Genomic DNA, 12020 nt, shown 5'->3' with positions numbered 1-12020 from the left:
TGGGAAAACGTACCTCACACCAAAATATCCGAGGAATGTATCGGATGTGCGATATTGTGTTGTTTAAAAATCGAAGGTCGAGGTTCATGGAAGAGCAAGGTGACGGTGGGACCACTGGCATCCCGGTGTGACAATGGCGGTAACCCCCCCCCCTCCCCACCTCAGTACTCCTCCAGAGGTTTGTAATTAGTTACAACTCGTGCGCAGCCGTGCGTGCAAAAAAAAAAAAAAAAAAAAAGAATTGTGACGTCAGTCGTGACGTCACAGCACTGTGTCCTGTCATTGGTTTGGTAAATTAATGGCCATAACTTGGGAAGCACTTGTCCGATTAATATCAAACCTTGAAAAGGCACATCCTCAGGTCCCCAGCAAAATATGTGGCAAGTTTCAATTAGATCGGACCAGTGGTTGTCGAGAAACAGCGGTCACAGACAGACACACACACTCACACAGACACACACACAGACACACACACACACACACACACACACACACACACACACACACACACACACACACACACACACATAGACACACACACACACACACAGAGACACACACAGACAGACAGACACACACACACACACACACACACAGACACACACACACACACACACACACACTCACACACACACACACACACAGACACATACACACACACACACACACACACACACACAGACACACACAGACACACACACACAGACACACACACACAGACACACACACACACACACACTGCTGGAATTTTCGAGAGATGAGTATGAGGTTGTCCTTATGTTGTTTAGTGGTGAGAACAAATTCATTACCGCAGTGGTATTACACCACGATTATGCAGTGAGCCCACCCAGAGGATCAATTACCCAATCAATGCCTGAAATTTTTTTTCCCAATATCGAATAACAAAATGGCAGGCTTTTTTTTGACGTTACATACGCGTCACTAGTTCCGATAAAATAAAATCGAAAAGGTGATAACACACCGCCAATGAAGGCATTGACCATTTTAACAGCAATTCAGTCAATACCATCAAGACCATTGCCCTGGACTCGACCCCCTTCTGCAAAAGTTCAGTCGGTCAGAGAATTCAAGTCCCCCGGTGGAATGATGAATGTAAACAGGCGATCAGGGCTCAGAGGTCCGCTCTCAAAAGAGTCCAGAAATTCCTTGTTGGTCCTCGATGTCTTGGAGTTCAAAAGGAGAAGAGCTCAAGCCCGGCGAGCCAAGATTGCGTGTTGGCGCTCCTTTTGTGCATCCATCAACCCAGTTGTCTCTTTTCATTCCATCTGGAGGAGAGTGAAACGTATGAACGGGAGCAAAGATGGAGAACTATCCCTGTGCTTATCCACAACAATAAAATCCTCAGTTTGAACGGTGACAAGGCCTCCACCTTGGGAGCTCTCTTCTCCAATCCCATGGTGGACACTGACATGAATCCAACGCTCATAGCTCACAAACGCCTATTCGCCCACCGACAGGAAGCCATCATCTGCGACACCTGCCCAGTGAGCTCCACGCTCAACCTAGACCTTTCGTTTTGGGAACTGAAGTTGGCTATTTAAAGATCCAAGGACAGGTATCCTGGTCCTGACCACCTTACCTCTGGTATGTTTTAGCATATGGACAATAAGGTGCTGGGTGTGTTCCTCAAACTTTTTAACAAGGCCTGGTCTTTATGCAAGCTCCTCCATGACTGGAAACACTCCGTTGTAAGTCCTATCCACAAAGCCGGGAACTTCTAACCCATGCTTCTTCCGAACAATCGCTCTCGTTTTGGTGGTCAGCAAATTAATGAAGAAGATGGTCAACGAACGCCCGGTCTTCTTTTTGGAGAAGAACAACCAACTGTACAAGTATCAATGTGGTTTCAGAAAGGGTCGCTCCACCACTGACCACATTTCTTCGCTCGCCAACAACATCAGACAAGCATTAAACAATTGTGAATCCCTAATAGGTGCATTCCTTGACATCCACAAGGCCTATGACTCAGTCTGAAAAGAAGGCCTCCTGTACAAGACACACAGACTGTGCGCCAATGGCAGAATGTTCTGGTGGATCTGTGATTTCCTATCCAACAGAACTTTCCAAATGAGAGTTGGTCAATCCCTGTCTTTTGTGTTCTCCATGGTCAATGCTATTCCTCAGGGTAGCTGTCTCAGTCTCACCCTTTTAAACATCATGACAGATGATGCTGCCTCTCTTTAGTGTCCCACAGCTGTTGCTATGTGGACCCGAAGCAGAAACCCTGAGTTTACGGCCAAAACAACTTCAGGGGGAGGTCTGCAGGATCGAGTCGTGGGCTCAAAAATGGGGCTTCTCGATTTCTTGACCCAAGTCCAAGTTCATTATTTTCTTCCATTGGTACATTGGTACTGATGGTACTTCCATTAAAGCTTCCCCTAATGTATCCTTTCTAGGAGTTACCTTCAACAAGGGCCTTACCTGGGAGCCTCCAGACTAAAAAAAAACTTGTTACCAGATGTGCCAAAGGCCTCAACCTTCGATGAAGTCTTGCCGGTACATCTTGGGGAGCTCATCAGGAAAGTCTCCTTCTCCTCTATAAAACCCTCATCCACTCCCAATTCGATTATGGCAGTCAGGCCTTTTGGGACATGTGCAAAACCAACCACAAAAAGCTGGAAACCATTCAAGCCAAAGTGCAACGGTTGTGTCTGTGTGCTTTTAAAAGCACATCAATCTGTGCCCTGCTTGCAGAGGCTGGCGAGTTGCCCCGATCTCTCCGTTAGGAAGGGTCCAACTTGAAGTACTGGGCGAAGAACATTTCTGCCGAGGACAACCACCCAGGTAAAGCGCTCTTCTTGAACTGTTGGGAGTATCAAACTCTCGGCAAATCCTCCCTCCCTCCTCCTTTCGGACTTGCGTGCATGAGGGCAGGTAAAGAAATGGGTTTGGATTCTTTACCGACTAATCCCCCCAACAAAGTGGCAATGTGGCCTCCCTGGACTCCAGAAATGCGTCGCATCCACCTGGATCTATGGGGGAAAACCAGTAGGGACAATGTGGTTGTAACATGTAACCAGGTCATGGAATATATCAATATGGTCTGGAGCTAATCCTTGCATGTCTGTACGGATGGCTCTAAAGATCCGGTACTCGCGAGAACAGCGGCTGCTTTTTGTATCCCAGATGTTACTGTGATCAAGTCCACTTGTTCTTCTGACCATCTTTCTGTATTCTCTGCTGAATTATTTGCTGTTGTCCTGGCCATCGAATGGAGAGTTGAATTTAATCCTCTGTGCGCAGTTATTTTCTCTGATTCACTCTCTGGTCGAAACGCATTGGAGTCCCTACAGTCTGGATGTAGGCAGGACCTGGTTCTTGAGGTTCCTCACCCCCTTAACATGGCCATTTGGAGGGCCACGGTCATTGATTTGTGCTGGATCCCTGCACACGCGGGCATTGGAGGCAATGAGGCCTGTGATCTGGCAGCCGAATGGGCACTAAGTTTTGATTTTTTTAACCCCAATCCCTCTGGGCTCATCTGAACTCTCCAATCTTATTAGGGTCCACATCTAAACTAATAAAAGGGTGTGTGTGTGTGTGTGTGTGTGTGTGTGTGTGTGTGTGTGTGTGTGTGTGTGTGTGTGTGTGTGTGTGTGTGTGTGTGTATGTGTGTGTCGATTGGTATCTATGTATGTGGGTTTCAGATGTGAAATGGAGTCCTCCCGGGCAGGTACAAAGCATCCACCTCCATTTCAGTAAAGGGTCACAAGCTGTGAAGTTTTCTGTTCTCAAAGTTTTGTGCCGAGGGCTCTCTTCAGGATCATCGCTGAGCCCCAGACAGCTTCCAACTGTACTTCGTTTGTTATAATATTCCCAGGGATGGTTTTTAGCTCACCTGTAAAGTGGTTCCGGGGAGCTTATGGGATGGCGCGTCGTCCGTCCATCCACAAATACTTGCACTTCTTTTCAGAAACTACATATACGATTTCAATGAAATTTAACCTTCATCACCCGTGATGGCATAAAAAAGGGTGTCTGAAGGGGTCAACAGAAGTTTATGGGAGGGGGGTGGGGAGGGGGGAGTGGGTTTCCTCCTCAAAGAGGTATTTGCTTTCTTAAATGATGCACACAATTCCGATGAAGCTTCACGACAACCTTCATCACCCATAATGTACCAAAGTTTGTTCATGACCTTCGAAAAATCTGGTTCTAAGGGGGGGGTTGCCCCCTAAAATATGTATTTGCTTTCTTCTACAAAACTACACATACAATTTCGATGAAACTTGACCACCATCTGCACCACCCATGATGTACCAAAGTTTGTTCACAACATTAAAAACAATTGGGGTCTAAGGGGTTCTACTAGGGGGGGGGGGTGCCCCAAAATTTGTAGTTTTTTATTTTATGAAACCACACACACAGTTTCGATGAAACTTGATCACAAGTTTTATCACCCGTGATGTGCCAAGGTTTGTTCATGACATTAAAAAAGAAAGAATCCACAGGTATTTACTGTCTTCTCCATTATATGTTGTGGGTCATCCATTCCTCCCAGTGGTTGCCTGATTATCATATCCAGCCACTACTTGGTGAGTGCCCAGGAGTATTGCCCCTATGTTTAATGTCTCTGTGAGGTTATTTGTTTTCATTCCTGTCAGTCCAGCTATCACTGGTACAACCTTGGCATTCTTCAGCTTCCAGGATCTTCTCAATTTATTCTTGAGGTCTTGGTGTTTGGTCATGTTCTTGATTTCTGCATTGTATAGTCCAAAATCACTGGTATTAACTCCTCAAGCAGCAATGCCTTCGTCTCTTTTTTTTTTGTACCGAAGTGTGATGTCTGTCTTGTCACAACGCTTTGTTTTCGATGTTCACGCTCGATGGGATTGTTCGGTTGTATGTGAGCGGTAGGTACTTCCATGTTTTCAGTGATTATTTTTGGTTCATGTTCCCACAAATTTTCTAGAACTGGGACATCAAAGTGTTTGCAGATGTGCCAGCGGATTACATTATCGACTCTGTTGCGTCATTGTGTGTACAGCTGTTCTGACATGAATTCGTCTTTGTATGTGTTTTCGGTCATTAAGCACAACATATCATTCTCTTTACTAACCCTACCTCCACCCCTCACCTTTCTCTGTTCTTTTTTTTTTTCATGCTCTCTCTCTCTCTCTCTCTCTCTCTCTCTCTCTCTCTCTCTCTCTGCTGTTCTCTCTCTCTCTCTCTCTGCTGCTCTCTCTCTCTCTCTCTCTCTCTCCCTCCCCTCCCCTCACCCCTTCCCCACATCCCTTCCTCCCGTGGTATAGTAATGTTTGGTGAGGCATAGCTCTTGCCCCCTCTCCCCCCTTCCTTGCTCCCCCCCCCCGTTCCTAGCTTCCCCTCTCTCCCTCCCCTCCCTCCTTAATACCTCCCTGTCAGCTAAGTAACAGATTGTATTTGCTAAGCAACACAATGGCAATCTCAGTGGGTGACTTCCATCAAGGCAAGATGGTGCTTTCAGCTACACCCTTCGGTCGAGTCCTCTGTCTCGTTTCCTCGACTCTCCCGAAGGGACCAGTGAATCCTCTACCGTCTACAGGCTCAGACTTGGACACTGAGCTCCAACCGCCTATTTCCATAGGATAGAGTGTCACCCAATGGGGTTTTGCGAGCAGTGTCTGGTTCCCGAAGACCGCGAACACATTCTCATTCAATGCCCTCGGTATGAAGAATCCAGATTGCGTCTTGTAAACTCTGTCCGAGAGTTGGTTGCCCCGTGGTCGGGCATGCCAGATACACTTTGTCAATTGAGCCAGAAGCACCCTCGACTCTGCAAATCGGTCTTAAATTCATGACGGAAACGGGGCAAACAGTATAAAGTCCCTAGAATTTCTTATTTTATTTTTGGCTGGAGCCGATGAGTTTGGGTGCGTGGTGTTTGTTTCGTCACAGGGCTCTGATGCCGCCACTAAACACAATCGGAGGAAGAAGATAATACACCGCCTCTCACAGACCACAAATGTCCGGTAATATCCGGACGACGACGACGACGACAAAAAACATCAACATCCAGGTACCTCTGTCTAATTCCAATTTAAACCGACATACCCTTTCTGCTGCCATTACCTCTCTACAGGGAGACCATTCCATGCATTAACTACTCTCTCATTGAAGACCCTTTGCCTTTTTACTCTTCTAACTCTTCTTCTTTACTTTCAGGCTCTGGCACCTGGAGTGTGTTCCATTACCAATCAGCTTGTGCAGGGTGGTGACAGTGTCTTGTCACCCTTTGTAAAAATTGTGACATTGCCTTTTATCATATTAGCTGACAACACTGAACAGTTCTACAAGTTATACCACACACACATTTGCAGTAATCTTTTAATTTATTACACATTTTACAGCTTATGACACAAGCCTTAAGTGTCTAGTGGATCCGTTGGTGCTCCATTGTGGCCATTTTTTTTTGACGTGATCGAACCTATAGACACTGACAACAATCCATTGTTAAATGGTGTAATCGCTTGTATCACCCATGGAAAACCTTCACCCAACCTGAAAAAACGAAACGAATGAACACTGCACACAAAGGCAATGTCAATATTTACAAGGGGTGATGAGACATCGTGGCCATTCTTGAGAGCACTCACTAAGTGGACTCCAAACAGCAAGCACTACAAGGAAACGGTTGATAAGGAACAGCTGGCTTGGCGAGCGCTCTCCATGCTGTTTGTTCATGGAGCACACCCCTGGTCCATTACTGTCCATTCTGCTGAAAAACTCTTCTGCACTTATTTTGTCAAGAGAGGAGTTTCAGGATATATCCATGATGCAGTGATTGGGCACCATATTGGTTTGCAAGCTAAACAAGCAAGAAAAGGTTAACAAGACCTAACAAGGCCAAAAAAATTAGTGTAACCTTCCTTTGCAGTAAATCAGAATAACGAGATAAACCTGCTAGATTGTAGAGCTACTAATGCTATCGTTTCCAAGGAGGTGAATGCAACTGACACGGTGGCGTGCACAGCATTATTATATGGGATAGTTCTGAAAACCCTCCACCGGTACCCTTCATTACGTTAAACATCTCCATCAAATCAGCTCGTAATTACCTCCTTTCCGATGCATAAAGTCCAGTCTCCTTCAGCCGCTCTCTCATAGCTTACTTAGTTAAGCTGGTCCCAGAACCAATCTAGTAACCCAACTTTGTACAATGTTTATGGCAGCTGTGTGTCCTCCCTCAGATGTGGGGACCAAAACTGGACACAGTGTTCGAGATGAGGCCTCACTAAATCAAGGAAAAGTACGACCAGGAAAAGCAGAGAGGGGGGAGGATCAGAGAGAAAATACGACACACCTACGAGTGAGTGGGTTGGGTTAAGTGGTTTAAATGGGGGTAGTAAAGATCATGGGAAGGGGTCAGGGATGATGTGAGATGGTGATGCACCACCTGGCTCGAAGGAGGAATGTGATTGAACAGCCTAAGGAAGAAGGGTTCCACAAACATGAGAAACGAGGAACAAAATCAGCGATCTCTGTGACTCTCTGGAAAATCCTCCTCATTCATTTGCTCATGACTCCACCCTCTGCTGTAACATCCATCGTATCTTTCAGGTGGGCAGGCAGCAGCCTCTTCCCTCTCTACAGAGATTGATATAACATGAAGAATTCAGAAAGGCATGTTGTTAGGGAAGAGTATTGGCTATGGGGGATTTAACTTTTTTTTGCATAAAGGTGAAGGCTCATGGAAGAGTGAGAACAATTTCATGGATCAGGATGCAATATAACAAAAGGAACAGTCGAGAGAGGGTGGAAGCACCAAAGCAGGCTTGAAGGCCAAAATAGAGGTGTGGGGAAGGATTAGGGGAAGGAGAGGATGCAAGGTGTGTACAAGATGGATACAGAAGCAAACTCTCAGGAAGGAAAAACTGGACACCAAGAAAAAGGTTCACTTTGGGGTTGGGGGTGGAAAGGGGGTGGGGGGGGGTTAACTTCCCAGGGATAGATTGGTTCCAGGAAGGGAAATAGCAGAGTAGATGAGGATTTCCTAGATATAGTCCAGGATTGCTTCTGAACAGAGTTTTTCAATAAGCTCATGAAGGGGAGTGCAGAGTTTGACTTCCTTTTAAGTAATCATCCCATTATGGTGCAGGAGGTGGAGGTTGGGGAGCATTTAGGACCAAGTGACCAAAACATAGTGTGTGTGAGGATTCTGTTAAGAGTTAGAGTTTGGGATAGAGAGTGAAGGCTATTGGAATTCAACATGGCAAACCTTGACAGTATGAAGAGACAAATTGGTGCTGTATATTGAGAAGCTGACATTACGAGGCCAGTCAGCATCAGAGAAATGGGAAACCTGCAAGGAGCAAATGCACAGGGTATGGAGTACGTATATTCCTACGAGGTGAAAAATCAGACACAGAAAGAGACCCATGTGGTTGAGCAGGGAGGTAAGAAGTGATATTAAGGATAAACAGATGGCATTTATCAGGTCCAGAATAACAGGACTTGAGTTCGACTCATTTTACTTCAGCTGTAAACAGAGGCGAGTTAAGAAAATAACTCAGCAAGCCAAAAGAGAATATGAGAAGGATATGGCTAAGAATATGAAACATAATATCAAGGTATTATTGAAGCACATAAGTAGTAAAGAGCAGGTAAAGACAAGTGTGGGCCCATTGAGGAATAGCACAGGAAGATTGTTTTGTGATAAAAGTGAGATGGCAGGCTTATTGAATAGTTATTTTGCTTCAACATTTACACAAAACAGTCGGGAATTACCAATAGCTGAGAATATCTATCAAGGAGGTGAGGAAGGGTTTTTTTTTTGAAAGGAGATCCAGATAGGAGTGAAGGAAGTGAAGAAGCAGCTGGGAAAGCGAAGAAAAGATAAAGCTCCGGGCATTAAACGTTCCACACGAGTAGTCACTACTTCGAAGTCAAACATTCCACATTCCACATGAGGTGAAAATTTTGTGTCAATCCGACAAGCTGTTGCAGAGAAAAACCATACTCACCTTCTGGGTGGACAAACAAACAAACAAACAAACAGATGAACAGACCCAAATACAATACCCTCTCCTCTGGCGAGGGTAAAAAGGTGTGAAAACTAACCCCCTCAACTGCAAACCTATCAGCTTGCTTCCAATCAACAAGCTCATGGAATCCATCATCACAGTTCATACGAAATCTTTCATTTTCTCCAACAACCTCATCTCGGATCACCAATTTGGTTTCAGACCAGGTCACTCGACCTTGGACATGCTGCTTTAATTCAACCAACGATGGATGGAGGCCCTCAGTGTCAGACATCAGATCAGGGCCATCTCTCTGGACATATCTCGAGCTTTTGATACAGTCTGGCATCCTGTCTTGCCCTCCAAATTGTCTGCCGATGGAATCCATGGCCTACTGCACTCTTGAACTACTGACTTCCTTCCCTCTCGTAGACAACGTGTGGCTCTCAATGGAACCCTTTCATCTCCTCTCCCTGCGAAGGCTGGATCACCCGAAGGCAGTGTTCTGGGCCTCATCCTTTTCCTGAGCTTCATCGAGGATCTCTCTGAATCTCTGGAAAATCCACTTTATCTATTTGCTGATGACTCCACCCTCCGCCGTGGCATCCCTCATCCTTCAGACAGCCTCTTCCTCTCTTCAGACCTTGAAAACATCACAAGCTGGTCAAACACTTGGAATATGTCTTTCAATCCTGACAAATCTCACTATCTCTCTGAAAATCTCTGGGAGAGTGAGGGAGAGTGAGGGAGAGTGAGGGAGAGTGAGGGAGAGTGTGGGAGAGTGAGGGAGAGTGTGGGAGAGTGAGGGAAAGGGGTGGGAGAGTGAGGTAGATGGGTGGGAGAGTGAGGTAGATGGGTGGGAGAGTGAGGGAGAGTGAGGGAAAGAGGTGGGAGAGTGAGGGAAAGAGGGGGGAGAGTGAGGAAGAGGAGTGGGAGAGTGAGGGAGAGGGGTGGGAGAGTGAGGGAGAGGGGTGGGAGAGTGAGGGAGAGGGGTGGGAGAGTGAGGGAGAGGGGTGGGAGAGTGAGGGAGATGGGTGGGAGAGTGAGGGAGATGGGTGGGAGAGTGAGGGAGATGGGTGGGAGAGTGAGGGAGAGGGGTGGGAGAGTGAGGGAGATGGGTGGGAGAGTGAGGGAGAGGGGTGGGAGAGTGAGGGAGATGGGTGGGAGAGTGAGGGAGAGGGGTGGGAGAGTGAGGAAGAGGGGTGGGAGAGTGAGGAAGAGGGGTAGGAGAGTGAGGGAGAGGGTTGGGAGAGTGAGGGAGAGTGAGGGAGAGTGTGGGAGAGTGAGGGAAAGGGGTGGGAGAGTGAGGTAGATGGGTGGGAGAGTGAGGGAGAGTGAGGGAAAGAGGTGGGAGAGTGAGGGAGAGGAGTGGGAGAGTGAGGGAGAGGGGTGGGAGAGTGAGGGAGAGGGGTGGGAGAGTGAGGGAGAGGGGTGGGAGAGTGAGGGAGAGGGGTGGGAGAGTGAGGGAGAGGGGTGGGAGAGTGAGGGAGAGGGGTGGGAGAGTGAGGAAGAGGGGTGGGAGAGTGAGGGAGAGGGGTGGCAGAGTGAGGGAGATAGGTGGGAGAGTGAGGGAGATGGGTGGGAGAGTGAGGGAGAGGGGTGGGAGAGTGAGGGAGATGGGTGGGAGAGTGAGGAAGAGGGGTGGGAGAGTGAGGAAGAGGGGTGGGAGAGTGAGGGAGATGGGTGGGAGAGTGAGGGAGATGGGTGGGAGAGTGAGGGAGATGGGTGGGAGAGTGAGGGAGAGGGGTGGGAGAGTGAGGAAGAGGGGTGGGAGAGTGAGGGAGAGGGGTGGGAGAGTGAGCGAGAGGCTGGGAGAGTGAGGGAGAGGGGTGGGAGAGTGAGGGAGAGGGGTGGGAGAGAGAAAGAGAGTGAAAGAAATGTGAAACTCTGTCCAAATTGGACAAATGAACACTTTTTTTATCAGTTGGAACTGCTGCTAAATTCAATTCTGGAGCATAAATTTTGAAATTCGGCTGAGTTGAAGAGATTCTAGAGCTTATGGCATGTGCAGAAATTAAATAAAGCCACGAACGCTGGTGGCTCTGGGCATTTATAAGCAATGCAATGTATCCAGCAATTTGTGGGTATGATGATCAGGCATTTGGTGATATAAGTGAGGAAAGTGAAAAAAAAAACTTTATCGTTAAATCATTTTGGCCTGTTCCAAGCAGTGAGCATTGTTGAGCAGACAAAAAAAGAGACTTGTGAGCTTATGGAGGGCTGACCAAGGTGGTGCACCACCATCTTGGTGAGGCTTATTTTGGTTTTGTCGTGATGAGCACTCTCTAAATTAGCTTCATTTGGGGTGTTTAAATTAACCCAAACACCCAATTTTAATTCATGCACCACCTTGGAGTTCCCATAGTATGCATGCATAGTTTGTGGCCACAAGGTTTCATGGTTTTGGAGTTATGGAGGAGATGGAGGATTGACAGAAGGACCAACAGACGGATTGACACACAGTGACATTTATTATTATTTGAAGATAGAAGATTAGATTTCATGGATACATGCTTACAAAACGGCATGTGAAGTGTAATTCTTTTTCTTGATAGAAGTAATAATGACTCCCCACATTTACAGGTGTGTCAGCTCTTCGTCTTGCAGAGATTTTGAATTACATGCACGAAAGACAAATTCATGGAATTCAAGATACATCATTTCATTTGATATTTTATTTTATTGTGGTATCTTTGGTCATATTGGAGACATGCCAATGCAATTCTCACTGTGCACATATGTACATGTGTATGACTTAAAGGGCCACATGTTGACTTATTTTGATGAAGTTCATTTAGCCATAAACGTGAGTGAAGTGAGTGAAGTGAACTGTACATTGAATGTGTGAGCACGTCTCCTTCGATGAGTTCGTGTGTATCGAATGGTAGTTACAGGAGTCACAGTATGAGTGTGAAATTGAGTGCAATTGAAGAAACACCTCCGAACAGGTACATTGATTTGATTTCATGTTCCATACTCGAAACAGCGTCGTTGCTGCCAAAGTAGTTTATTGGCAAGGGTCATACTAGGTGGTTTGCCATTACCTTTGCAGTGTTGTTT

The 12020-nt window shown here is 46.5% G+C and overlaps 1 protein-coding gene across 2 annotated transcripts in view; it reads left to right on the top strand.

Annotated features, from left to right (window-relative positions):
* LOC147027664 (uncharacterized) overlaps positions 1 to 12020 on the top strand; it is a 161768-nt gene that overhangs the window by 14283 nt on the left and 135465 nt on the right. The gene's annotated exons all lie outside the window — the stretch shown is intronic.

This window comes from Eptatretus burgeri, chromosome 4 (assembly GCF_056783735.1).
Source record: "Eptatretus burgeri isolate ZD-2024b chromosome 4, Ebu_testis_v1, whole genome shotgun sequence".
NCBI classification, from domain to species: domain Eukaryota; kingdom Metazoa; phylum Chordata; class Myxini; order Myxiniformes; family Myxinidae; genus Eptatretus; species Eptatretus burgeri.
The sequence above is the reverse complement of the archived record's forward strand: the minus strand, read 5'-3'. Positions and strand labels throughout refer to the sequence as shown.